At 37.2% G+C, this 27,819-nt stretch overlaps 1 protein-coding gene across 1 annotated transcript in view; it reads right to left on the reverse strand.

Moving 5' to 3' along the window:
• beat-VII (beaten path VII) overlaps window positions 1-27,819 on the reverse strand; it is a 599,011-nt gene that overhangs the window by 325,472 nt on the left and 245,720 nt on the right. The gene's annotated exons all lie outside the window — the stretch shown is intronic.

Raw genomic sequence — 27,819 nt, forward strand, 5'->3', positions numbered from 1 at the left:
ATGGATTTTTTTTTTGTTTGTAGGTATGTCACCACCTTGTATCGTTCCGCCAAGATTGTCTGTCTCATCCTTCATACTAATCGAGCAGTTACTTCTGTGTGAAAGCAAAAAATTTACGATTTCATTATCAGGTGAAATGAGATCATTAAGTTTCTGTGTGAATACAGTATTACAAACAGCCAAAATCATCTCTACTATCATAGAGAAAAATATGTAAAAAAGTACGCGAACAGAAATCCATCAAAAACTATCACAATTTGCGAACAGCTGATCAATTATTTGGCGGTACAAAATATTATAAAATGTTGAAAAGATGGAAAGCTCGTAAAGTTTGTCCATCTTGTCCCGCGGGAGTCACCAATTCATCTAGATGTTCGCCCTCATTATTTTCATTAACACATATGTACCTTTTCCATGCATTATTTTCCGGCTGCAATACTTGAATTAAATTTCGCAATTTGCGTATATTACAACCAGCAGTTTTTCGATCAGCTGTTCTTCTGTTTGTAAATTGCTGTTAGCAAAAATTTTACCAACAGAAAATTGCAGCTCTCAGCAAAATGAAATGTCACTTTACTCTCTCGTTTTCTTAATTTTTTGTTGGAGAGTCGGGTACGCGAACAAAAAAACCTGCAAAATTTGCAAAATCAACAGAAAACTGGAATACACGAACGAAGCTCATAAAAGAAAAACTTGAAATTTGACAGAAAACCATCTAGTTGCTAGGTATGGAACACATGTAAATACGTAGATTATCTATTGACGATTTTTTGTAGATTAGGGCATGTGTAAATGTTGTCTTTCATTCAAAGTTTTACATTTTAAATTTTTGGTGCATTGTGAAATTCTGGTCGAATGTAGATTTACCAGGTCTGAAGCCGCACTGAAAAGGTCGATTCACGGTGGGCTCCAATCTTTCACTGGACAGGAACTTATATGGTATATTAAGAAAGCTGATTACGCGATAGTTGGCGAAGTTTAAGGATACCTATCAGCGCCCGCGGCCTTGTTGTTTTTTAATCTGGTTATTGCTATTCTGACTTCGTCATAATAGGGTAAGGCGACATTTATCGGGGATCGGTTTCGTTAATCTCTGTGCGGTTCATGGCAGCCTCCATTTAGGAGTGCAGAGAAGTATTCCCTCCAAAATCTAAGAACTATCTGGACATCGGTTACTGTAGGATAAATATTTTAGATATTTTTAAATATTATATTTTATTGAAAAATGAATTTAATTTCCAGCAGAACAATATCAAGAATGAAAATTTTTGAAAGCAAAAAATTCAAGATTGAAAATTAGAACAAATACATAAAATATTTAAAATAACAAAAGTTGATATTATTTAAAGTTATTACAAATACCCTACATTACTCCCCCTTACAGAGATAAATTGTTATATAAATTAAACGTTACTTTCTTTTTTGTTTTTGTTTTAGTAAAGTGTGCAAAATCCACCATAGCAGGTTTCAAACGATCAATAGGAAAAATTTTAATTTCATTATTTATTTCTATTTTAAAATTTTTAATTCCTTTTTCAATTACTCTATAAGGTCCCTCGTAAGGATGTTGTAAAGAATGTTTGTTTACAACCCGTACGAAAACAAATTGACAATCTTCTAAATTTTTAGGAACATAAATTCCAGAAGAATTTTTATGATGTTCAAGATTTGATTTAAAATTTCTAAAATGTTCACGTAAACTGCTCAAAACATCTGTCGAATTTGTTTTCTCAGAAGTTGAGACAACGAGTTCACCAGGTAACCTTAAATTTTGACCAAAAACCATTTCAGCTGGTGTAGCTGAAATATCTTCTTTAAAAGTTGATCGCAAACCCAAAAGTATTATTGGTAATTCTTCGTACCAATCTCTAATCCCATTCCTAGCCATTATTGAAGATTTTAACTGTCTATGAAAACGTTCCACCATTCCGTTAGCTTGAGGATGGTAGGGAGACGTTGTTATGTGGTGACTTCCAAGAAATTTTGTCAATTCCGAAAACAAATTTGATGTAAACTGATAGCCTTGATCAGTAGTTATATTACATGGAACTCCAAAACGCGAAATATATTCACTGAAAAATTTTCTTGCAATATTTGCCGAAGAAATGTCATGCCTCAGGCCAACGAGAAAACCTGTCAACTATAGTAAAAATATAACGATGTCCTCTGGAAATGGGTAAAGGTCCTACAATATCCAAATGAATATGCTCGAATCTACCTTTTGGTACTGGAATTTTGCTAATAGGTGATTTCGTATGACGAATAACTTTTGATTTCTGAGAATTTAGACATTCCTTGGACCATAAATTTATTTGTTTATTCATACTTGGCCAAAAATACCTTTTAACTATTAGTTTTCGGGTAGCCTTCGTACCAGGATGAGCAATTCCATGTAAAATATCAAAAATTGTTTTACGCAAGCTGTTTGGAACAAATGGTCTAGGACATTCTCCTGAAACTTCGCACCAGATGGTAAAATTTAGCAAAGGAATTTTGATTAATTTAAGATTTTGAAAAGTTTGGCCAGATATTAATTCATTAAGTTCAGTGTCTTGTTGTTGCTCCTTTTGTAAGATTTTAAAATTTAGATCGAAATTTTGAAAAGCATCTACCTCAAAAACTCGTGGCAATGTGTCAGCTACCACATTATCTTTTCCTTTAACATATTGTATATAGCTAGTGAATTTCGCAATGAATTCTAGATGCCGCGTTTGTCTAGGACTACGTTCAGTTTTTGAATTTAAGCCGAAAACCAAAGGTTTATGATCAGTAAAAACTGTAAACTGTCTTCCTTCTAAAAGATATCGAAAGTGTTTTATATTTAAATATATTGCTAACAACTCTCGATCAAATGCACTATACTTTATCTCTGATGGAGAAAGCTTTTTGGAATAGAATCCTATTGGCTCAGATTTGCCATTAAAATGTTGTTCTACTACACCACCAATAGCTGTATTTGATGCATCTACATTTAAAGAAAGCTTTTCATCTTTATTAAAATGATTTAATAATACTTTATTTGCAAATTTTTCTTTAATACATTCAAAACTTTTTGTTGATGTGTCATCCCATATTAATTTTTTATCACGTTTTTTGTTTGTTCTATTAATTAAATCATATATTATATTCGTGTACTCAGCAAGATTTTGAATATACCTATGGTAATAGTTTACCATTCCTATAAATTTTTGTGCTTGTTTAATATTTTTCGGACTCTCAAAATTACGTATGGCTGCTGTTTTCTCATCGGAAGGACTAATTCCAGAACTAGAAATATTGTGCCCTAAAAAATCAATACTGCCAACACCAAAAATACATTTGCTCGGTTTAATATTTAGCCGTATTCCGACAACTTCTCAAAAAGAATACTCAAATCTTTTAAATGTTCCTGTTCGTTTTCACTCGCTATAAGCAAATCATCTATATAGGCAAACACAAAATCCAGTTCACTTATAACCTCATTAATAAACCTTTGAAATGTTTGAGCTGAGTTCCTTAACCCAAAAGGCATACGTAAAAATTCAAACATACCAAAGGGTGTCATTATTGCCGTTTTATATACGTCTTCTTTAGCCATTGGTATCTGATGGTACGCTTTAACTAAATCAATTTTTGAAAATATAGTTTTGTTTCGAAGATTCATATTGAAGTCATGGATATGGGGCAAGGGATAACGATCAGGAACTGTTACTACGTTTAGTCTTCTGAAATCGCCACAAGGACGCCAGTCATTAGCATCTTTTTTGGGTAATAAATGAAGAGGAGATGCCAGGGATGAATTTGAAGATCTACAAATTCCAGTTTTTAACAAAAAATCGAATTCGGCCTTGGCCACTTTAAATTTAATAGGATCTAAACGCCTGGGCTTAGAAAATGGTAGGTTACCTTCTGTAACTAGTCTGTGAACCGTAGAATGTTTAACTGGCTTCGAGTAATCAGGTTCCGTAATTAAAGATGGAAAAGTTTTTAATAATTTCGTATATTGATTGTCTACTGAGAAAATTTTGGGAAGAGGGACATTGCAAAAACATGAAATAGTATTGACTGAAAGATTTGTCAACGGGTCAACTAAACATTTATTTTTAATATCGATAAGTAGGCCATATTTGCTTAAAAAATCAGCTCCGATTATTGGCTTACCTATATCAGCTATTAAAAAAGTAAATTGAAATTCGCGCCTCAATCCTAAATTTATATTTAAAATTTTTTTACCATAAGTCGAAATGGTAGTACCATTAGCTGCTGTCAAAATAATATCGTTAGATTTATTTTTACACAAGAATTTAGTCACTGGAAGTACCGAAATCTCTGCCCCACTATCAATAAGAAAATTTAACTTGTTTTCCCTATCAAATATAAATAAGCGACGAGTTGATACCTCAAAATTTCCGTCGTTCGTCGCTGCAACAACGGAAAACTTTAGTTTGTTGAATTATTTTTAGAAAAGGCGCATGGTTGTTCACATTTAATAGCTTTGTTACCAAATTTATAATGATATCTGCAGAGCCAGTTCGGATTCTCACGCGAATTGGACCTATATCTAGACTGACTTCTAAAACAATTCCTACTTATCGAACGGGATCTAGAATAATTTTGATTAATTTCTTTTTTTATTTCTGATAATTCTAAAGATAATTTTTCAAAGTTTTTACATATTAGATTAGTGGTTTGAACCAAATTGGAAATTATTGCATTCTCGCTTTTAGAATTTTGCAAATTATTGACTAAAGCTATTTCGTTTTTGCTAACAACTTCCCAAACATTATCAGCCAATTTTAAAAGTTCATTTATATCATTAGAGTTCGAACTCGTTAAAATAACGTTTAAATTTTTAGGAAGTTTTCTCATCCAAATCTTTTTAAGGACTTCAGAGCTGAAATTGGAGCCAGAAAGTAAGACCAGAGACCGATAAAACTCTGAGGGTTTGCGATCTCCAATCTCTGAATCAGTCAAAATCTTATCCAATTTGGCATTTTCACTTAAAGAATGCCTTTCTATTAAAATCTGTTTTAAGGCTGAGAATTTATTATCATCAGGAGGATTTTGAATAAAATCCAAAATTGTCATAATGACATCCTGAGGAAGGGCAGTGATGACATATTCATATTTTGTCGTCTCCTGCGTAATATTTTTCCTATTGAATTGCATTTCTGCATGAATGAACCATGATTCAGGACAATTTGTCCAAAATTGGGGAAGTTTCACTGAAGTGGCAAATATTTCAATATTTTGATTAGCGTATGGATTTACAAGATCGTTCTGAAAAACATCACCTTGTAAATCAATAAGCGAGTCATTTGTACGATGTGTTGGTGTAGACGTGTGTGTGTCACGTGGTGGCGTACGATACATTTTTAATAAACAAAAATTAAAGATCTCTGAAAAATAAGTTTACAATTTAAAATCTAAAAATGAATGAAGTATTATAGATAAATTACAAAGTATATATATATTATTTATATAAGTAATTTACAAATATAAATCGTAAAAATATTCGATACAGCTCACCCAAATCATATAATTGTTATTTATAAGGATCTTCTTTAAAAATATATTTTCTTGCTGTATTTATTGTTGTTGTATTGTTGATTATTGTTGTTGTATATATTGTTTACTGATTTTGAACTGACTCTGCTGTATTTATTGTTGTTGTATTGTTGATTGTTGTTGTTGTAATTCTTATATTTTTACTGATTTTGAACTGACTGATAAATTCCTCACGATATCTGCTGCTCCTTTAGTTTCACCTTTGTTCAAATTGTTGTTATTTTACCTTCGTTATTATGTTGTTATATGTAGTAAACCCTTTAAATGTAGTTCTAAGTTCTCTATACTATTTAATTATTTATCACATAAATATGTCCTTATTTGTTTATATTATTTCTCTTTATTTCTGTTGTCCAGTACAAATTAAGCTCGTTAAGTAGTTGTTGTAACTATTGTAGATGTTGCATCAAAATCTCTATTGATGTTGCAATCACAGAAAATCAACGCTCCTGGCAGGATCGCCAGATGTAGGATAAATATTTTAGATATTTTTAAATATTATATTTTATTGAAAAATGAATTTAATTTCCAGCAGAACAATATCAAGAATGAAAATTTGTGAAAGCAAAAAATTTAAGATTGAAAATTAGAACAAATACATAAAATATTTAAAATAACAAAAGTTGATATTATTTAAAGTTATTACAAATACCCTACAGTTACAAGGTCGCCGTTTTCGTTATTGCAAAAGTTTGCACCGTACTTAGAACCATCGGTCTGAAGCCGAATTTTTAAGTAAATATTTCGGACGTTACTTCTGGTGGCTAGCAGCTCAAGCTTATCGCATTAACGCATTTTTTCCTCTGTTTTCTTCCCGAAAGCGCGTCTCGCTTCCCTTTTCAACTACATACTCCTCCTTGTGTTCTCAGAGGGCAGGTGTGAGATTCGAGTTGCGTAATCATTGGCAGCCTATTGCGATTGCAGCCTTTCGACGTCTTGCTTTCCTTGTGTTTTTTGTCCCTGGGTTTTAGCCGCACAGACGCGGGTGCGTATTTTGGCTGCGATGAGATAATGGTCCGAAGTCGAAGTTGGGTCCTCGGGTCGTGTGTACATCTTAAACACAAGAGGAATGCTAACCGTCTATCACAACGTGGTCCAGCTGGTTGCCTGTATTTCGATCGGGGGGCAGCAGCGTAATTTGATGTATATTTTTGTCCATGAACCTCGTGCTGGATATGACCATGTTTCGATCACCCCTAAAGTTAGTCAGCATCAGTCCATCAGGAGAAGTTTCATTGTGTTAGCTCAACTTTCCGACTGTGGGGCCAAAAACACCTTCTTTGCACACCCTGCCGATAAAGTCGCCTAGCACGACTTTTATGTCATGGCGGGGGCAGCGCTCGTATATACGTTCTAAACGTTCATAGAAAGCGTCTTTCACCTCATCGTCTTTCTCCTTTGTCGTTGAATGGGCGCAGATGAATGATTTATTACAAAATTTTGCTTTTATTCGAATAGCGACGAGACGTTCGTCCACAGGTGTGAACGCCACCACGAATCCGACGCCGAAACTGCGCCTATTTTTATATTTCAAATAGATGTCACAATTTTTAATTTTCCTTTCTCCTTTGCTTCGTCCAACGTATTTATTGAATGGCGGTGATATCGGATTTTGTTTTGACGAGGACATTAACCAGCTGAGCATCTGCACCAATCCCATTTAGGGAACGGACATTCCATGTGCATGCCTTCAAATCATTGTCCATTAAACGTTTGCCATCAGTTAAGGCCTTAATTTTTTTTCATTGGAGTGTCGTTTGATGTGGCGCGTCCCAAGCCTATCCCGCTCAACGGGGTATGAATATATTATTTGCACGTGATCCATGACAGACGCCCGCTTGACACCGCATCTCGTTGTCGAGAGACGCTGCCGATCAAAAATCTTACAGCTAGCCCTTAAACCGAGTATGTCAGTGTGGTCTAGCCAGATTGTCGACTTCTCACATTAGCTCACAACTTAACGGATGTTCAGGGCTACCCAGAGGATACTTGGCCGCAAGCGACCACAAGTAGTGAGCTACTTGAATCGCGTACAAAAGAATCGTTCTGGTCATTCCCAGGTAAATGGCGGTCAGAAGCTTTCCACACTTTCGTGGACTTCTTCATACGACTCTACTCTTCCTGTTTGGTGGAAGACCTCTCAAAAAAGAACCTACCTCAAAGTATTAGAGAGGGTATGAAGCCTATCAATGCTTAGCGTAGCGGAAGACCTGAAACAACCTCTACGGCTGTGCTGTATGCTATTCTGTACATTCCACCTCTGGCCCTGGTGGCGAAGAAAGAATCGTTAAGAACTTCAACGATACTCAATGCCAGCAGAGCGTCAGCATATATTGGAACAGACTACCTAGCTCCCTCCCTGCACTTCGATGGGGCTGTTAGAGCCACTATATTGAAATTTTTGGCGCTCTTGTTCTTATGTCACCTAAATAGCTCAAGGTCATTGATATAACAAAAAATATTTTTAGCATAGATATTGGCCTGTGTGTTATTTTACGCTTCTCTCAAAAATCTTTTATATAAAGTTCCCATGGGGTTGCACCAATTTTGTCCATTTTTCTCAGAAATATTCCTGGTACTAGTACTAAATTTGGTCACAGCGTGAATTGCTATTCGAGTTATGGCTACCGGAACGTCAAAGAACGCTTGGCCAGAAAAGGGGCGTGGTCACGGCCATTTTCTAATGGTTTAGTTTATTCCAATTTTGTATTATAATTGTATTTCGAAAGTAAAAAAGCCTTGATATTAAGTTACTTTCCGCGTCGGTATTTTCCATTATCACCTTTGACGACTGTCATAAAGATCTTTTGTATAAAACTGGGCGTAATTCTCAACCGATTGCGTCCATTTTTAATAGAAAGTTATAAAGAAATGTGAACTCCTCCTCGTGTTCGAAATTAGAATTCTTCGTCAAAAAAGGGGCAGTGTCACGCCCATTTAAAAAAAAAAAAATAAAGTTTTTAACAATATTATTTTATAATTACACTTTGAAGGTAGAATGTCATTGATATGATATTATTATTCGCTAAAATATTCCTTATTATTGTCATATACCATAGTATTTAAACATTTTATATATAAGTGGGTGTGGTCCTCAACCGATTATCTAAATTTTTTGAGGCCTATTACCTCTTATCTGATTGAGGAAATTAAATCTTAAACGGTTATTAATTTCTGACCATTAATATATGCAAAATTTATTACTTCGAAAGTGGGCGACCCTTACGGCGCTTTTAAGAATGGTGAAATAACCCTATTTATAAATTTTTAGCAAAAAATATTAATTTTAGCTGTAAGACATATGTACATTCCCGATGTATTTAGCATGTATTTCATGGATGTCATGATAAGGCTTATAATTTAGTGTGGATAACAAAATTTTTACATATATTATAGCTAAAATCAATATGAAATACATTTACATGGGAAAACATATTCTTCATTCATATAGAAATATTCATAAGTATATATGTACATTAAAGTCAACATACAAACGGCATTCAACCACAGAGGAAATTCCCAAGGACCCAATGGAGACAAGCATAATAAAAATATATATCCATATAAAGAATCCATGTGTAATGACTTTTTGGTGGGGAAAATAAATTTACATGGACATTACAAATATATACATAGAGTTCCCAATTGGAAAAAACTGTTGATGTTATTGTAACCGAGTATATCATAATTGTTGGTTAATATATTTAGGGTCTACGTGAAATATACGTCAAGACATGCTGTCATATATTTTTTTCCGCTTCAAATATAGAAATATAAAATTTTACTTAAGATGAATAATAGTATTAATAGATTTCGAGATAACGTGCAGTTTTGTAAGTTGGAAATCTAGAAAACAGAACTTCTTTTTTACTGCGATTAAAAATACAAGTAAGGAAGTTTAAGTTGGGGCGAAACCAAACATCATACCCAGCGTGTGCTCCTATATATCAATGATACACTTAAGCTGATATGCCACGAACAGTAGATAATATGACAGCTGGAACACACTGTCTAGTCATATTCAAATATCGTAAGCAGTATAATTAGCCTGCTGATTTTCGATTTTTAAAATTAAAAGTTTTGTAAAGAGCTTAATTATAAAGAGAGGTTCTGGACCGAACATTTACAGTTTTTTTTGCATAAACATATCTATACTGGTAATTGTATATACCCGTAATAAATATTGCAAATTTTGAGGTGATTGAAACTTTAAGCAACTTTTTTTTAAGAAAGTAAGCGTGGTCGTTAACGAAATTTTTTTCACAGCTCAATATAATACCGAGAACCATAATTCTGCAAAACTGCTTCTGTTTGACGGCTTGCGAAACTTTTTGAATTTTCTCCTATTGGGTGTGGGAGGTACCAAGCTAATTTAAACAAATTTTTAAATATTCATGCTTTTCTACACCATATCACAACTGAGGTGAAATATCAGTATAATTTAATTATATATTCCAAGGCTGTTTTTGTTACAATTAGACTTTGAAAACAACTGTTTAAAGTTCACGTGTTTAACCATCCAATTTTGTTAACTTACCCTGCAAACTTTTGAATTCAATTCTTGTAAATGCTGGGCGGTGGCGACCGCCGCGGTGAGCTGGTAGCCTACCAAACTGGACAAAATAAAATCTAAAACTTAGAAAACAGTTTTTTTTCAATTAGAAAAAAGTTTTTCTAACCGGGGTCGCCCCTCGGCAGTGATTTGTCAAACACTGCCATGAAAAGCTCCTCAGAGAAAATTCATCTGCCCTGCAGATCCCATTCACACTCGCCATAAAATATATATGTAGGTCCCGTCCCGCTAATTTGTAGAAAAACTTAGAGGGAGCATGACGCAAATTGGCAGAAGAGCTCGGCCTAAAATACCTTCGGAGGTTATCACGCCTTGCATTTACTTATTTATTTTTTAAATGTTGGGCTGTGCCATTCCCATTTTCCAAACATTTTCCAAATTTCTAATTTTCACCATAAAGCCAACCCGCCCTTTTATCTATCTTAAGTAATGAACTATTGCATTTTTTCCAATTTTTGCTATCGATTTTTTTTAAGAAGGCGTGGTCGCTAAAGCGAACAGTTATTTTCACAATGTACATATATATGTATACAATGATGAAGATAACTTCTGTGCCGAAATTCAACATGCTCCTTTCAACGACTTTTGTTTTACGGCTTGCAACATTTTGAAATTATCTAGTTATATAGTTTATCTGTTGTTGGTAACGAATTACCGAATTTTTCGACATCGATATTTTTTAATGTATAATCGTAAGGACAACCTCCGTTCCAAATTTCAAAACGATATCTAAAAGCATTAGAATTTACGGCTTAAATAAAATTTCTTCTTCTAAAAATGATTCCCTTAATTTAGAAAAAATTAAAATTTTTTGAGATTCTTAACGAATCTGTGATTTTTTTCAAAATTTGTTTATACTTAATACTATGTTCAAACAGAAAAATAAATTGAGGCAATTTCGATTTAAATCGGGTGGGGTTCATACAACTCAATTTAGCTTACACAAAAGTAATTTGATAGCTAGTTGGCTCATATCCACAGCAACAACATACCTTTGTTCAGATTATCAAAATGTGCGTGTTGGTATTAGACGAATGGAATGAAATGAAAACATAAAACTTTGAAATTTTTGTGTGTTGTAAGGAAATGTGTTCAATAATTTGGTTTCATTTTGAGTTTTGCATCTTCTATTGACAATCCCTACTCCAGTGAAATGAAAAAAAAAAATCAGCTGATGAGATAAGCCAACCATATAGTTGAGCCATGCGTAACTGACGTTTAAATCAACTCAATAAACACACTTTACAAGGTTGCATTTGCAGTTTGAAGCAATTTATTAAGCACTTTTTTTTTTAAATTAGCAACTTATTATTTTATTTTATTTATCATATGATAAATTGCCTAATAAATCGCCCAAATGGTATAAATTGCCATTTTGGTGTGTTGTTGTTGTTGTTGTAGCAATGCTCGCCCCACCTAATACCCGCGACCGATCACAAATTGTCATCAATATCCTCTAACGGGAGTCCAAGGAAACTTGCCGTTTCAACAGGGGTGGACCATAAGGAAAGGGGTGTTAGAGGCGTTGGTTCCACATTACAATTAAAGAGATGGTTGGTGTCATGTGGGGACACATTGCAAGCAGGGCATACATTTTGTATGTCGGGGTTGATTCTGGATAGGTAAGAGTTTAACCTGTTACAGTATCCAGAACGAAGTTGAGCAAGAGTGACACGCGTTTCCCTGGGGAGTATGCGTTCCTCTTCTGCGAGTTCTGGATATTTTTCTTCAAGTACTGGATTCACCGGGCAATTCCCGACATAAAGGTCCGACGCCTGTCTATGGAGTTCACCAAGGATCTGCTTGTGTTTTTCCGCTTCATACGGCTGGGTTCTCAGGTGCCGTATTTCCTCAAAATGCTTACGGAGATGACTCCTTAGGCCCCTAGGCGGTGCTGGTTCGTCAATCAGATGTCTGTTGGGATGCCCAGGTTTCTGGGTATTCAACAGAAACTGTTTGGTCAGCATCTCATTTCTCTCCCTGATGGGGAGTATTCTCGCCTCATTATGCAGATGGTGTTCTGGAGACATAAGAAGACAGCCCGTGGCGATTCTGAGAGCAGTATTTTGGCAGGCCTGTAGTTTCTTCCAGTGGGTGGTTTTTAGGCTTGGCGACCATATGGGTGACGCGTAGCACGTAATCGGCTGGCTAATTGCTTTGTATGTGGTCAAGAGCGTTTCTTTATCTTTTCCCCAGGTACTGCCAGCAAGGGATTTGAGTATTTTATTACGGCTCTGAATTCTTGGAACAATTGCGGTTGCGTGTGCACCAAAATGTAGATCCTGATCAAACGTTACACCCAAGATTTTGTGGTGTAGGACAGTCGGTAGCGTAGTGCCATTGACGTGGATGTTCAATATGGTCGACATTTGGGGCGTCCATGTTGTAAATAAGGTCGCGGAAGATTTAGTCGGTGACAATGCCAGGTTTCGCGAGGCGAAAAAACTGGAGAGATCAGGGAGATAGCCGTTTATTTTATTGCATAGCTCATCGATCTTTGGGCCTGGGCCTGTGGCCATTATTGTGCAGTCATCGGCGTAGGAAACGATTGTGACTCCTTCCGGTGGTGAAGGTAGCTTAGATATGTAGAAATTAAACAAAAGCGGGGATAGGACACCACCCTGTGGCACCCCTTGTTTAATTCTCCTTTGTCTTGATGTTTCGTTTCTGAATTCCACCGATGCCTGCCGACCACCCAGATAATTTGCGGTCCACCTTTTAAGACATGGGGGAAGGGTAGACCCTTCCAGGTCTTGCAGTAACGAGCCATGGTTGACCGTATCAAAAGCTTTTGATAGGTCTAACGCTACGAGTACTGTTCTGTGGTGGGGATATTGATTCAAACCGCAATTTATCTGGGTGCTAATGACATTTAGCGCGGAGATAGTGCTGTGGAGTTTTCTGAAGCCATGCTGATGAGGGGCTAGCTGCAAATGTGCTTGGAAATAAGGGAACAAAATGGCTTCAAGCGTCTTTGCCACTGGCGATAGGAGAGATATCGGACGATATGACTCACCTACGTTAGCTGGTTTCACAGGCTTTAGTAGCGGGACCACCTTGGCCATTTTACATTTATCGGGTATGACAAAGGTGGAAAGAGACAGGTTGAAGACATGCGCTAAATATTTGAAACCCTCTTTCCCTAGGTTTTTAAGCATCGGCATGGCTATGCCGTCTGGGCCCACTGCTTTGGATGGTTTAGCGCGACCAATGGCGTCCTCAACCTCTCTAGCGGTGATGGTAATTGGTGACGCGCTGAGTTTGTGTTTATGTGCGTATCTATTGGCTCTCCGTCTATCTTTGTCGACCGTAGGATGCATTATATATTGTCGGCAGAAAGCGCTCGCGCATTTTTTCGCATCCGACAGCACCTTATCGCCAAAGGCGATGGAAACTTTGTCTTTGTGCTTAGTCGGATTCGATAGGGACTTTACGGTGGACCAAAGTTTACCTACACCGGTAGAGAGGTTACAACCTCTTAGGTGCTCTTCCCATTTCGCCCGCTTGTGTTCGTCCACAAGCAATCTGATGCGTTGGTTTATATCCCTTATTTGGGGGTCGCCTGGATCAAGCTGTCTTATAAGGTCGCGTTCCCTCGCTAAGCTCGCGGCCTCCGCCGGGAAGTGGGGCCGGATTTCGGGAATTCTCCCGGCGGGAATGAAATGTGCCGAGGCGGATTCAATGACCTTACGGAAGGCACGCTCCCCTTGGCGGGCATCAGTCGGGATAGGGAGGGCAGCAAAGCTGCTGTTTGTTGCAGATTTATATTCTTCCCACTTTCCTTTTTTGAAGTTTATGAAAGTGCGTTTTTCGGTGACGATGAAGTCGGCGGTACGCTCGAACGAAATAAGTATGGGCAGGTGGTCGGATGCCAATGTTACCATCGGCTGCCAGTTGACGCAGTTTACGAGTTCTGCGCTCACGATTGAGATATCTGGCGAGCTATGACAGCTTCCTACCATACGTGTGGGGGCGTCTCCGTTTATTGTGCAGAACGTCGTTTCGTCTATTTGATCCGCCAACATCTCACCCCGCCCGCAAGTTTGAATGCCATAGGTCGTGCTGGGCATTGAAATCGCCTAAGATAATGCGATTGTTGCCAGTGAGTAAGGCCTCGATATTAGGGCGGTATCCACTGGGGCAACAGGTGACAGGAGGGATGTAGATGTTGATGATTTCTAGATTTGCATCGCCTGACCGGACAGATAGGCCTTGACGTTCTAAGACATTGTCACTGCGGTCGATGCCAGGATCAAATATATGATATTGCACAGAGTGGTGTATAATAAACGCGAGGCCGCCTCCATTTCCGCTCTCGCGGTCTTTCCTGTGGACATTATAACCAGAGCAGGTCTGCAATGCAGATCTTGCTGTGAGTTTAGTCTCTTGAATCGCAGCAATGCGGATGTTGTGCCGCTTCATGAAATCGACTATCTCCGTAATCTTCCCAGTTAGTCCATTACAGTTGAACTGCAGAATTCTGAAGTGCATGAGGGGTGACGCCGCCACTCTAGGGGTAAGTGAGGGGTGACTACGCCTAGGTTGTGGAAGGCCAGGACGCAATTGCTGTTGTGGCCTTGGGACTGGGCGCCCTTGGGCAAGCATTGGGGTACCCCGATGATTTGGGTTTGCGACCTGGCAACATGGCGCGATGAAACCCGTCGAGGTGTTGCCGTCGCGGAGACCAGAACATCTAGGAAAGTGGCACCACCCAAGGCAGGAGCTGCATTGAGCGGATGTCGCAAACCTATATATTCTGTGCTGGCAGACGGTGCAAACGGAGGCAGGGACTAAGAGTCTGTTTCCCTGACCTGCACGATTGCTGCCAGAAAAGAGGGGGGGGGGGGGGGGGGAGAAGAATACGGGGGCAGGGGCTGATGCTCATCATTGCTACCAGCTCTACTACGAAGGTAGTAGTTATGAGTGGTATCAGCTGTTTGAGTTGTTGGCGCCGTGGGGCGCGAGCAGCAGCGGGTACTTGTTGTGGCTTGCTGAGCAGCGAAGCTGCTGGAAGGTAGTGGGGATACGCTTAGGCATAGACTACGGGACGCCCTTGGGCGTGAGCAGCAAGGAGCCACAAAAGATTTATAAAAGTTACGTGGACGTCGGGTTTTGGGATCAAGCCCAGAACAACCTGTCCGATGCAACCATCCCTTGCACGAGACACACTGAACAGAGTATGACCGTCCTAAAAAGATTCTTTTCTGGCAAATGCAGCAAAACCATTTCTCAGGACCGGGGTCAGGAGACGGACCCGGATTGGGTTCGATACCTTCCCGGAGTAAGAGAATATGTAGCAGTCCTGCTGCAAGGAGCTGCTGGGAGGATGACAATTTGTGGGAGGGACAAAACAAATTAAATGGGGTCACACTGAAATGACAGTCCTTGGTCGGGAAAAATCCCGAGTCGCTCCGGTACATAGAACCGACTGCCTTGGGAAGCGTATTGCTGCATTTTGTATTGTAAGCATTTTGGTGTGTGTTTGTACATAGTATAAATTTTTGATATAAGTTTTGAGATATACAATTCAAAGATATAAATATCTAGTAGGCTATTAAATTAACAAAGATTTAAAAAGGAAGACATATGTGGTCCTGCAAGGTGTATACGTAATTTTTTTTTAATTCTAATAAAGAGTTCAAAAATGGTTGAGCTGCGATAATTCGAATTCTAAACAAATCAACCAATCGGACAGGGGTGTTCGATTAATAAACTTAAAAAAATCTATAATCGAATGTTCGATTGATTCATTTATTCTAATAATAGATTTAACAACTTGCATATACATAGGTACATATGTATATGATGTCTGTAATGTATCCGAACGGGTTTGGCACATACGAAAATTTCTGAGAAATTTGTATGATTCAAGGTTCGATTCGAGCACAAGGCCAGAACAATAATTTTTTTCTAATTATAACTATTGTTATTTTTTAATTTTTCTATAATTGAATTGCGCAACGCTCAATAAATATAGTTGGTAAAAAGGAATAGAAGTAGCAATTTGCCAGTCAAAAAAAACCGCCGCTGTATAGCTAAATGGTTAGCGCAGCATGCCTAAAGCGTACTGATGATGAAGGCTTAGCACCCTTCGAAATGGATCTATCTGCGCAGCTATGGCAGGTTGTCTGAAAAATTTTCTACTTACTATTCCATAAACAAAATACAATTTTTCAATTATAGAAAAATTAAAATAATTATCATTAGAAAAAAATTATTGCTCTGGCCTTGAGCTCGAATTGAATTTTGAATATTTCATCAATAAGCCGATAAAAATATAAACAAGTGAGAAATGTGTATGTTAATTAACGTTGAACACCACGGCGTATAAGTAACATTAATTACAAGTATTTCCAGCTCCATTACAAACAAGTAAGGAAGGCTAAGTTCGGGTGTAACCGAACATTACATACTCAGTTGAGAGCTATGGAGACAAAATAAGGAAAATCACCATGTATGAATGTTGTTGTATGACATGTGTATCAAATGGAAGGTATTAAAGAGTATTTTAAGAGAGAGTAGGCCATAGTTCTATCACACTAGTTTGGAACGTAGCTCAATGGAATGAGCGGAAGCACGGCGAACTGAACTACCATCTCACGCAGATAATAAGTGGACATAGCGGTTTCAAAGAGTATTTATGGAAGCGTAGGATAGAGGAAGATCCTCATTGCCCAATGTGTACCACAGAGTTAGAAAACGCAGAACACGTCATGTTCTACTGCCCCCGTTTCCACGAAGAAAGACTCACCTTGCATGGAGTCTTTGGGGAGGAACCTACCACGAGAAATTTAGTTTCACATATGTGCAACAGGAAAGAATGCTGGACTGCAGTGAGCAAAATGGCATTTATAGTAATGACACGCCTGATGGATGCTGAGAGGGAGCGCAGAGAAATGCGCATGCGAAGCAGTGTCGATTAAATGGACACTCAGAGCAAATAGCGGGAACCTGGACGCAGGGACAACAGTAGGCTCTTAAAAAATGAGAAATATGGAACGCCACCCTGAAGCAATGCGAAAGTGGTGCCGGGGTGGGCGACGGTTCCAGAACGGGGCTGTTTTTTAGTCTACGGACACACGGTTGCTGCGACGGCAGCAATTATGGTGCATTAGGCATTTTTCAGCCTCCCCGCAAAAAAAAAAAAAAAAAACAAAAAAAAAAAAAGGCCATAGTTCTATGGATGGACGCCATTTAGAGATATCGCCATAAAGGTGGACCAGGGCTGACTCTAGAATTTGTTTGTACGATATGGGTATGAAATGAAAGGTGTTACTGAGCATTTTAAGAGGGAGCGGGCCTTAGGTCTATCGGTGGACGCCTTTTCGAGATATCGCCATTAAGGTGGCCCAGGGGTGACTCTAGAATGTGTTTGTACAATATGGGTATCAAATGAAAGGTGGTAATGATTATTTTAAAAGGGAATGGGCTTTAGTTCTATAGGTGAACGCCTTTTCGAGAAATCGCCATAAAGGTGGACCAGGGGTGACTCTAGAATATGTTTGTACGATATGGGTGTCAAATGAAAGGTGTTAATGAGTATTTTCAAAGGAAGTGATCCTTAGTTCCATAGGTGGACGCCGTTTCGAGATATCGCCATTAGGGTGGGCCAGGGGTGACTCTAGAATGTTTGTACGATATGGGTATCAAACGAAAGGTGTTACTGAGCATTTTAAAAGGGAGTGGGCATTAGGTCTATAGGTGAACTCCTTTTCGAAATATCGCCATTAGGGTGGGCCAGGGGTGACTCTAGAATTTGTTTGTACGATATGGGTATCAAATGAAAGGTAGTAATAAGTATTTTAAAAGGGAGTAATCCTTAGTTCTATAGGTGGAAGCCTTTTCGAGATATCGCCATAAAGGTGGACCAAGGGTGACTCTAGAATGTTTGTACGATATGGGTATCAAACGAAAGTTGTTACTGAGCATTTTAGGAGGGAGTGGGCATTAGGTCTATAGGTGGACGCCTTTTCGAGATATCGCCATTAGGGTGGGCCAGGGGCGACTCTAGAACGTTTGTACGATATGGGTATCAATGGAAGGTGTTACTGAGCATTTTAAGAGATAGTGGGCATTAGGTCCATAGGTGGACGCCTTTTGGAGATATCGCCATTAGGGTGGGCCAGGGGTGAGTCTAGAATGTTTGTACGATATGGGTAAATAACGAAAGGTGTTACTGAGCATTTTAAGAGGGAGTGGGCATTAGGTCTATAGGTGAACTCCTTTTCGAAATATCGCCATTAGGGTGGGCCAGGGGTGACTCTAGAATTTGTTTGTACGATATGGGTATCAAATGAAAGGTAGTAATAAGTATTTTAAAAGGGAGTAATCCTTAGTTCTATAGGTGGAAGCCTTTTCGAGATATCGCCATAAAGGTGGACCAAGGGTGACTCTAGAATGTTTGTACGATATGGGTATCAAACGAAAGTTGTTACTGAGCATTTTAGGAGGGAGTGGGCATTAGGTCTATAGGTGGACGCCTTTTCGAGATATCGCCATTAGGGTGGGCCAGGGGCGACTCTAGAACGTTTGTACGATATGGGTATCAATGGAAGGTGTTACTGAGCATTTTAAGAGATAGTGGGCATTAGGTCCATAGGTGGACGCCTTTTGGAGATATCGCCATTAGGGTGGGCCAGGGGTGAGTCTAGAATGTTTGTACGATATGGGTAAATAACGAAAGGTGTTACTGAGCATTTTAAGAGGGAGTGGGCATTAGGTCTATAGGTGGACGCCTTTTCGAGATATCGCCATTAGGGTGGGCCAGGGGTGACTCTAGAATGTGAACAGTATTCCTCCAAGATTCCAAACGCTGTTGATTTCGCCTTGTAGAACTTTTTCATTTTCTTCTACTTAATATGGTAGGTGTCACACCCATTTTACAAAGTTTTTTCCAAAGTTATCTTTTGCGTCAAAAAAGCATTCCAATTACCATGTTTCATCCCTTTTTTCGTATTTGGTATAGAATTATGGCATTTTTTTCATTTTTCGTAATTTTCGATATCGATAAAGTGGGCGTGGTTATGGTCGGATTTCGGCCATTTTTTATACCAAGATAAAGTGAGCTCAGATAAGTACGTGGACTAAGTTTAGTAAAGATATATCGGTTTTTGCTCAAGTTATTGTGTTAACGGCCGAGCGGAAGGCCAGACGGTGGACTGTGTATAAAAACTGGGCGTGGCTTCCACCGATTTCGCCCATTTTCACAGAAAACAGTTACCGTCATAGAATCTATGCCCCTACCAAATTTAAGAAGGATTGGTAAATTTTTGTTCGACTTATGGCATTAAAAGTATTCTAGACAAACTTAATGAAAATGGGCGGAGCCACGCCCATTTTGAAATTTTCTTTTATTTTTGTATTTTGTTGCATCATATCATTACTGGAGTTGAATTTTGACTTAATTTACTTATATATAGTAAAGATATTAAATTTTTTGTTAAAATTTGAATTTAAAAAAAATTTTTTTTAAAAAGTGGGCGTGTTCTTCATCCAATTTTGCTAATTTTTATTTAGCACATATATAGTAATAGTAGTAACGTTCCAGCCAAATTTCATCATGATATCTTCAACGACTGCCAAATTACAGCTTGCAAAACTTTTAAATTTACTTCTTGTAAAAGTGGGCGGTGCCACGCCCATTGTCTAAAATCTTACTAATTTTCTATTATGCGTTATAACGTCAACCCATCTACCAAGTTTCATCGCTTTATCCGCCTTTGGCAATGAATTATCGCATTTTTTCGGTTTTTCGAAATTTTCGATATCGAAAAAATGGGCGTGATTATAGTCCGATATCGTTCATTTTAAATAGCGATCTGAGATGAGTGCCCAGGAATCTACATACCAAATTTCATCAAGATACCTCAAAATTTACTCAAGTTATCGTGTTAACGGACGGACGGACATGGCTCAATCAAATTTTTTTTCGATACTGATGATTTTGATATATTGAAGTCTATATCTATCTCGATTCCTTTATACCTGTATAACCAACCATTATCCAATCAAAGTTAATATACTCTGTGAGCTCTGCTCAACTTAGTATAAAAAGCGGTAATATAGGCTTGGTTTCCTCGAAAGCGGTGCCGCTATTTAGCAGCCGTTACATATAGGTAGAATATGTTGTCAAAATTGTTGCAGTGTAAAAGTAACTATGTGTAAACTAAGACGACGGTGAAGTTCACCGTAACGTAATATAGCGGCAGGGCATAAAATATTACGGCCGTCATGACGGTAGAAACTCGTCCATCACCGTTTTTTGCTACCGCTATTGTCAAATCGGTGAACATTTTGTCAAATATTTATAAAATAAACAATATTTTTGAGTTTAAATTTTTTTGAACATGTTACATTTTTGTATGTGCAGTTAAAAAAATAAGAGGGAAAACTAAAAAAAAAATTATTCGTAGTTTCCAACAAAGCTGAAACCGGTGAGAATACCGGGCGTTCTTTAAGGCTTGTTTCCTCGGAAAGCAGTGCCGCTTTATTACGACCGCTAAAGAACGTCCGGTACACTCACCGTTTTCAGCGGCACCGCTTTGTTGGAACTATGAACACTTACGGCAGACGAACCACAAAATTTTATTTTACATTTTTATCCCTTTCATGAACATGAAATGGTATATTAACTTTGGTCCGCTGTTTGTAACGTTGAGAAATATAGAAGATAGACTCACCATTAAGTATACCGAATTGATCAGGGCGACGAACTGAGTTGATATAGCCATGTCCGTCTGTCTGTTTGAACGCAAACTAGTCCCTCAAATTTTGAGATATCTCAATGAAATTTGGCACAAGGATGTATTTTTGTATTAAATTAGACATTTGTTGGATCCAGTAGGATCGAACCACTATAACATATATCTCCCATACAACCGATCGTTCAGATAAGACGATTTTGGTCATTCTTGCCACAATTTAGAAAGTATAAACGTGAAACTCGGTGACATATATTCTGATATATCATAGAAGATATCCTGAAAAAATCACTTTGATCGGAGCTATATATAGCTATATCCCATGCAACCGATCTTTCAGATAAGAGGGTTTTTTGCCATTTTTTATATTTATTTTAAAATCGTTTAGGTATGTACATCTGTTCACTAATACAGCGCATTATTTGGAGATTACGAATGGGATAAGATTATTGTAACAGCCCCATTCATGAAAGGTATGAAGTCTTCGGCACAGCCGAAAACAGTCCCGTCCTTACTTGTTCCTTTTTTTTAGTCTTTCCTCTTATTTTTTTAACTGCACATACAAAAATAAAACATGGTCGAAAAAATTCAAATTCAAAAATATTATTTTATAAATATTTGACAAAATGTTCACCGCTTTGACAATAGCGGTGGCAAAAAACGGTGAAGGACGAGTTTCTACCGTCATGACGGCCGTAATATTTTATACCTTGCCGCTATGTTACGTTACGGTGAACTTCACCTCTTCTTAGTTTACACATAATTACTTTTACAACATTTTTGACCACATACTCTACCGCTGTGTAACGGCCGCTAAAAAGCGGCACCGCTTTCGAGGAAACCAAGCATTTAGCGGTCGTAATAAAGGGGCACCGCTTTCCGAGGAAACCAAGCTTTAAGTGTAGAGCTCATCGAAACCCCATTTGACTGTCTACTTTATGGGATGCCACTTCCATTTGGGTAAGTGCAAAAATATACTCAAACATATATTTATACAACAATATTCATATCACGCATAACGAGATGTGGGTACATTTGTTTATATACATATGTATGCATGTATTACGATTTTCACGTTGCAAAAGTATATGAAAATGCGGATTTATTCAGCTGAAAATTTATTTTGCACACACATATATTTTTTTAGATTTGCATATGCGTTGGCAAAACTAAGTCAATTTTAGCTTCATTGGAAAAATGTTAAGTCGCAGTGAAATATTTACTCATCAATATGCATTTGTTCGTCGCAAATTCGTTTTATCTTTGGGCTTACTTTTTAATTTAGCTGAATCTTTAGCAACTCAAAATTTAGGATTAGCTTTCAGCGGTTTGCCTGCAGTGTTTTGTTACCAATGCCTGGTTTATGTTGTGCGCAATAGGGAGTTATGTAAATCTACACGGAAGTTATATGCATACCCTTAAGCAAAATTTGTGGTGGGGGATAGATCTCGTTAATATAATCATAATACAAATAATATGTCCTGCCCGAATGAAAAATAAATGTTAAACGTACTAACATATGTATACTGGCTAAGATATCGAGCGTTGCTCAGCGTGGTTCGGCTTTGCTTCATGAACTTAGAAAGTTCGCGATTTACAAAAGTGTAAATTTATGGTTGACACGGGGACGTTGTAAGCGGCAGAATTAGAAGTTTTCAGGAAAAGAAAACAAAAGAATTGTTGAAGTGCAATGTATATCAAAATATTGTAATGTGTTTAATCCTTATATTAGACTAGCAGAACCTGCAGTCGTTGTTCTGCCCTAAATTTGATCTATCTGCATAAATTTTAATAAGCTTTTTCCGTCTAACTCTGCCCTCGCCACTCTACACTTTTCCTAATCTTTGTATTCACTCCTCCCTCCGTATTTTTCGCTTTATCCATCTCCATCTTCGTCTCATTCTATATCTTTCTCAGTCTCTTTCTCCTTCTCTCTTTTCTCTTCTCTCAAGCTTTTATCATTCTTCTTCATATCTTATTGCCATTCCGAGTCTCAGTCCACAGTCCCAGTCCTAGTACTAAGCACAGTCCCAGTCAGTTTCTGGTCTAATTCCCGGAAAAAAGCATCGTAAATACTAATATAGGCAAATTTATATACCAAATTGAATTTTTTTTTTCAAATTTAAAAAACAAAAATCATAACTCAAGAATGGCTTAACCTATTTGGAATTTCAAAATCAAATAACCATCATCTCTCCCTCCTATATCTTTCCTAAAAATTTCATGGCAATCAGTCGAGCCGTTCTCGAGTTATGGAGTGATAATCAAAATTTACACTTCTTTTTATATATCCTTATACTAGATTAGAATTTCTTATTGGTGCTGGATTTCGAGATATTAATTAATTTTTTATTAAGGCTTCTTATGCCTCAACTTTAAGGAATACATTTGTATAAAACAGTTAACACAAACTCTTTAATACTTGGGTATTTTGGTCAACCTTTACATTAGGCATACTTGCCCACATAAGCCCCCTAACACGCTGGGGTAGAAGCGGAGTGCAATAGTTCCCTTCGATGTTAAAAAATGTGTTTTCAATCCTGTTCTACTCCAAAACTCAAATTATGATTTATAAAGTTTTAATGTTTTTATGCATTTATCAATGTTGTCGGAATGAAAGTGATTCCGGTCAATGTGAAACTAACCATCTGAAAGAATACTCTCAAGGACCAATGTAAGGAATGCGGGTTGGAAAGCATTCGTTTCTAATCCCCTAGTTTTGGTTGAGGTGTATGTCTTTGATTTCAGGCGAGCCATTTTCGGTACATCATGTGGTAGATGGAAGCTTTAAGAGTTCTGCATTGATCGTAACCGTAATGTTGCGAAAAATACTATTTTCTTTTAATTAAATTACACGTTAATATGTTAATTACCGTTATATTTTTGAAAATATCTGCCATTTTCAAATGAAAGCATTAGTTTTTAAAAACATAAGCTGTTTTTGTTTTTAAACAATCTGGAAGAGGTTAGATAAACAATTGCCGGCGTGAACAAGGCATCGGGAGTATTCCAACTACATTGTGAAAACTTAGTAAAAAAGATACTCCTGCTCGTAGCTCTGATAGGAGAATACATTCATTTAGGCATTTAAGTTTTAGTCTAGCCATGTGGAACATTTTAAGTCATAACCTTAAATATGTTTCGAGATTCTGCACTAACTTGAACGCAGCAGCCCAAACATGTCAATTTCCCGTAGCTGAAAAAGGTAGTATCAACCGATAAGCGACCTATGAAGTAACGATCTTTGTATGTGTAAACGATTACGTCCTTTCGTATTATGCTGACACAACAATTATTTAAATATCATTAAAAAATAAAATATTAAAATAAATAATAGTTTAAAAAAACCAAAAAAACACGCTTTTATAGCTAACCGAATTAAAAAATAGAAAATAATTTTCAATTAAAAAGATTTTATATAACAGTAGTAGAAGGTCAAACAATCATTTATAGTTAATCACCTCAAAACAAAATTATAATAAAATTTAAGTTATTAATAGAATAATTTAATTCACAGTAAAAATCGTGGGGTGCATTTGACTACGTTTCATATCTTTCCTCTCAGATAGTTGCCAATAGGATGATTGTAACATTCAATATCAAGCACCCCACGCTTTTTACTGTGAATTAAATTATTCTGTTAATAAATTAGATTTTGTTATAATTTTATTTTGAGGTGATTAACTATAAATGATTGTTTGACCTTCTACTACTGTTATATAAACTCTTTTTGCATGCATTGTCATCGAGCCTTGATACGTGTGCAAAGTTTCAATCAAACTTGTGGCCATTCAAAGTGGTAATAAGGCCAATTGACCTTATGGCCGTTGACCTTATGTCACCGCACCATCACATTAATGCATTGTCATCGACCTTGATACATGTGCAAAGTTTCAATCAAACTTATGGCCATTCAAAGTGATAATAAGGCCAATTGATCTTATGGTCGTTGACCTTATGTCACCGCACCATCACATTAATGCATTGTCATCGAGCCTTGATAGGTGTGCAAAGTTGAAATCAAACTTATGGCCATTAAAATGGATAATAAGGCCAATTGACCTTATGGCCGTTAAGCTTATGTCACCACACCACCACATTAATGCATTGTCATCGAGCCTTGATACGTATGCAAATTTTCAAATTAATCAGACTTCTAGAAACCGGTGAAAACTAAGCTCAAATATTCCGTTACATACAGACCAAGCTAATAAAAGCGTGTTAAAAACCAGCCAACTTCGCTGTTTCATGAGTGCATAGACGAAAATCAAATGTAGCCATTAATTGCTTTTTACTTATGGTCAGCTAGTTCGTTTGTTTACATTACCGCAAACTTTTGTTAGTTTTACATTTATTTATTTTTTGTATGCAATTTTCTGGCTTTGCTTTAGGTTTTATCACTGTCACTATTCTAATTGTATTTTTAGTACAGTTAGAAAAGCATTCGGGTGAAGTTTATAACAAACCAAATAAATTAATTGAGTGAAGTCAAACCCAAACTAACGTGTCACGGATAATTATTCGTGGGAATACAAATTAACATACACAAGCTTCATTTGTGACATCCACTTACGACACAGCCAATCTATCCTCTGTGGTAAATGAAGAAAGAGCGTGACGATGTGACCATTTTGCCCAATTGGACTAATTGCTTTACCTTCAGCGAATTCTTTAACTGAAGGTCTTCATCCTTGAGTACGAAATGCTGTAGCAGAAATCATTAACCAATTTTGAAAACTTGTGGTCACTCGATAATATGATCAACTTTTAATTAGTTCACTTTAGAACCAAATCAAAATTTCTTCTAGTAAGAAACAACACGCAAAATGTCTGGACACAAAATGTCTGAAAAAAGAAGCGGAAAGTATGCATGGGGAATGAGTACAAAAGGAAGTGCATGCTGTCATTGAGCAAACAGTTAAGGGATTTGAGACTTGGTAACCATGCTACTTTTGGCAGCCATAATTTCGAAATACAAAAATTCTTCGTTTATTTGGGAACCAGCATTAACACAAATAACAACATTAGCCCTGAGATCCAGCGAAGGATCACTCTTGCCAAAAAATTCTAATTTGGACTCAGTTGAAAAGTAAAGTTTATTTATTTATTTATTTTGAAGAAAAACAATCATAAATGATTATTCTACTCATAAAATTAAAGCTCTCTCTCGGCAAACGAACATCATGCTCTACAAGTCACTTATCGTACACTTCCTGTTATATGGTGCAGAGGCATGGACTATGACAACATCATATGAAGCGGGAGAAAATGTCTTCGAAAGATTTACAGGCCTCCACGCGTTGGCGGCGGCAAGTACATTGTTTACCATATAGTTTGACAAGTTAAATTGAGGTTATTTTGGGAATAGTGTGGAAGGAAAAAAAATAAAGCAGTCGAATGGAAAGGAATGAAGAACAGCAGGAAGAGTAGAGTTGAATTGCATCAATATACCTTCTATCTTTGTATCAATATTAGAGATAAATGTTGAAAAACTAACTAAATATTTAAATATAAGCATACATTTTCTCTTAATTTGTGTAAATAAGGTTTCTTAAATGCTACATATTCCAAAATTATCGCAGTTTATATCTGTTTAAAATTTTAACTTGAATTTTCTGAAACATTTTCGTAATATGGACGTTGGTACTGTTTGTTTGTGTGTGCTTATTTTGAGCGATCAGCTGTTAGTTGCGCTACTTGTTAAAGTTTACAATGGGCGAGTACCGAAGAAGATTAATTGATGAGCTGTACGAGCTTTAAACAGACATCACATAGTCAAGCGAGTTAAAACGCAGTGTCTATGCCGGCTAGGCTTTGTTGTGCGAATGAAAGCTGAAGCTCCGGTTAATAAAGTATTTTTTTTCGAAACCCACTTATGGAAGCAGAGGAAGAGGGCGACCCCACTCCGCTGGAAGGCCAAATGAAAAACGATTTGAATTCCCTTGGTATGACCAATTGGCGCTAGCGAGCAGAGCGAAAGAAGCCTAAACTATTAAGCGCTAATTAAATAAGTTAATTAAGTAAGTAAGTAAAAATCTCGATCTCTTTTCCATGTAAAAATCGGAAAATCCTTCAAACTCGAAAGCAAAATTTCCATGTTCAGATTTTTTTATAATTTTCACGATCCCTCGACCACCTAGCAAAGTTTTTTAACCTCACGTTAATTTGTTACCCGGTTCAGATGTGTATTTCAAATCTTGAGACTATAGATCTCCGGGAAGTTACTCAAAAATTGATTGCAAAAGTCTCCAATTTTGTATGGAAATTGGCGAAAAAACATCAAGCTAAACTAATATAAAGGAAGTAAAAATTAAAGTAACTGAAACAATGTACGTCGAAGATACCATTATAGAATTATAGAAACTAAACCGCGACAGTGTCTATTACATCTATTGTAAAGTTAAGATACTCATTAAGATTTTATTACTATAAAGCTCATAAAATAACGTATTCTACCCTCAAAATGAATAAAATTGGTTGACCGGAGGTCTAACATCTGTTGAGCACTTTATACATTTCCGCTAGCAATCGTTTGAAGCGCCGTACTGGTCGACTTCATTCAACATAATGTCCATTTCCTGATGGTCGTTAACATATATTGGCAGCGATTTATTTTAGCACCCCCCGAGTTTGTGGTTAAACTTGGTATCAAATGAAATATTTTAAAGTGCGCAAACGTATAATTTAAAAGTTATTTGTTGTTAAAGTTTGCAAATTTCTATACAACATTTATATGTGTATACGTATATACTAGGGCGGGTCGATTTAAAAATTGCTCATTGCTCTGTGAAAATCATATTCTAGGGATCAAAATAAGAAACTTTGCCGAAGGAACCATACCTCTAAAACGAATTCTGATGTCCCCCCCTTTGGGTCGAACTTTTGGGTAGGGGCAATTTCAATTCTACCTGCTGTGTCTTGTGGTGGCTTAAAAAAAACAACACAAGCAATTTTACGATCTGCAATTGTGTCACAGTGATACCTTCATTTTTTAAAACG

This window comes from Eurosta solidaginis, chromosome 1 (genome assembly GCF_040869045.1).
Source record: "Eurosta solidaginis isolate ZX-2024a chromosome 1, ASM4086904v1, whole genome shotgun sequence".
Taxonomy (NCBI): domain Eukaryota; kingdom Metazoa; phylum Arthropoda; class Insecta; order Diptera; family Tephritidae; genus Eurosta; species Eurosta solidaginis.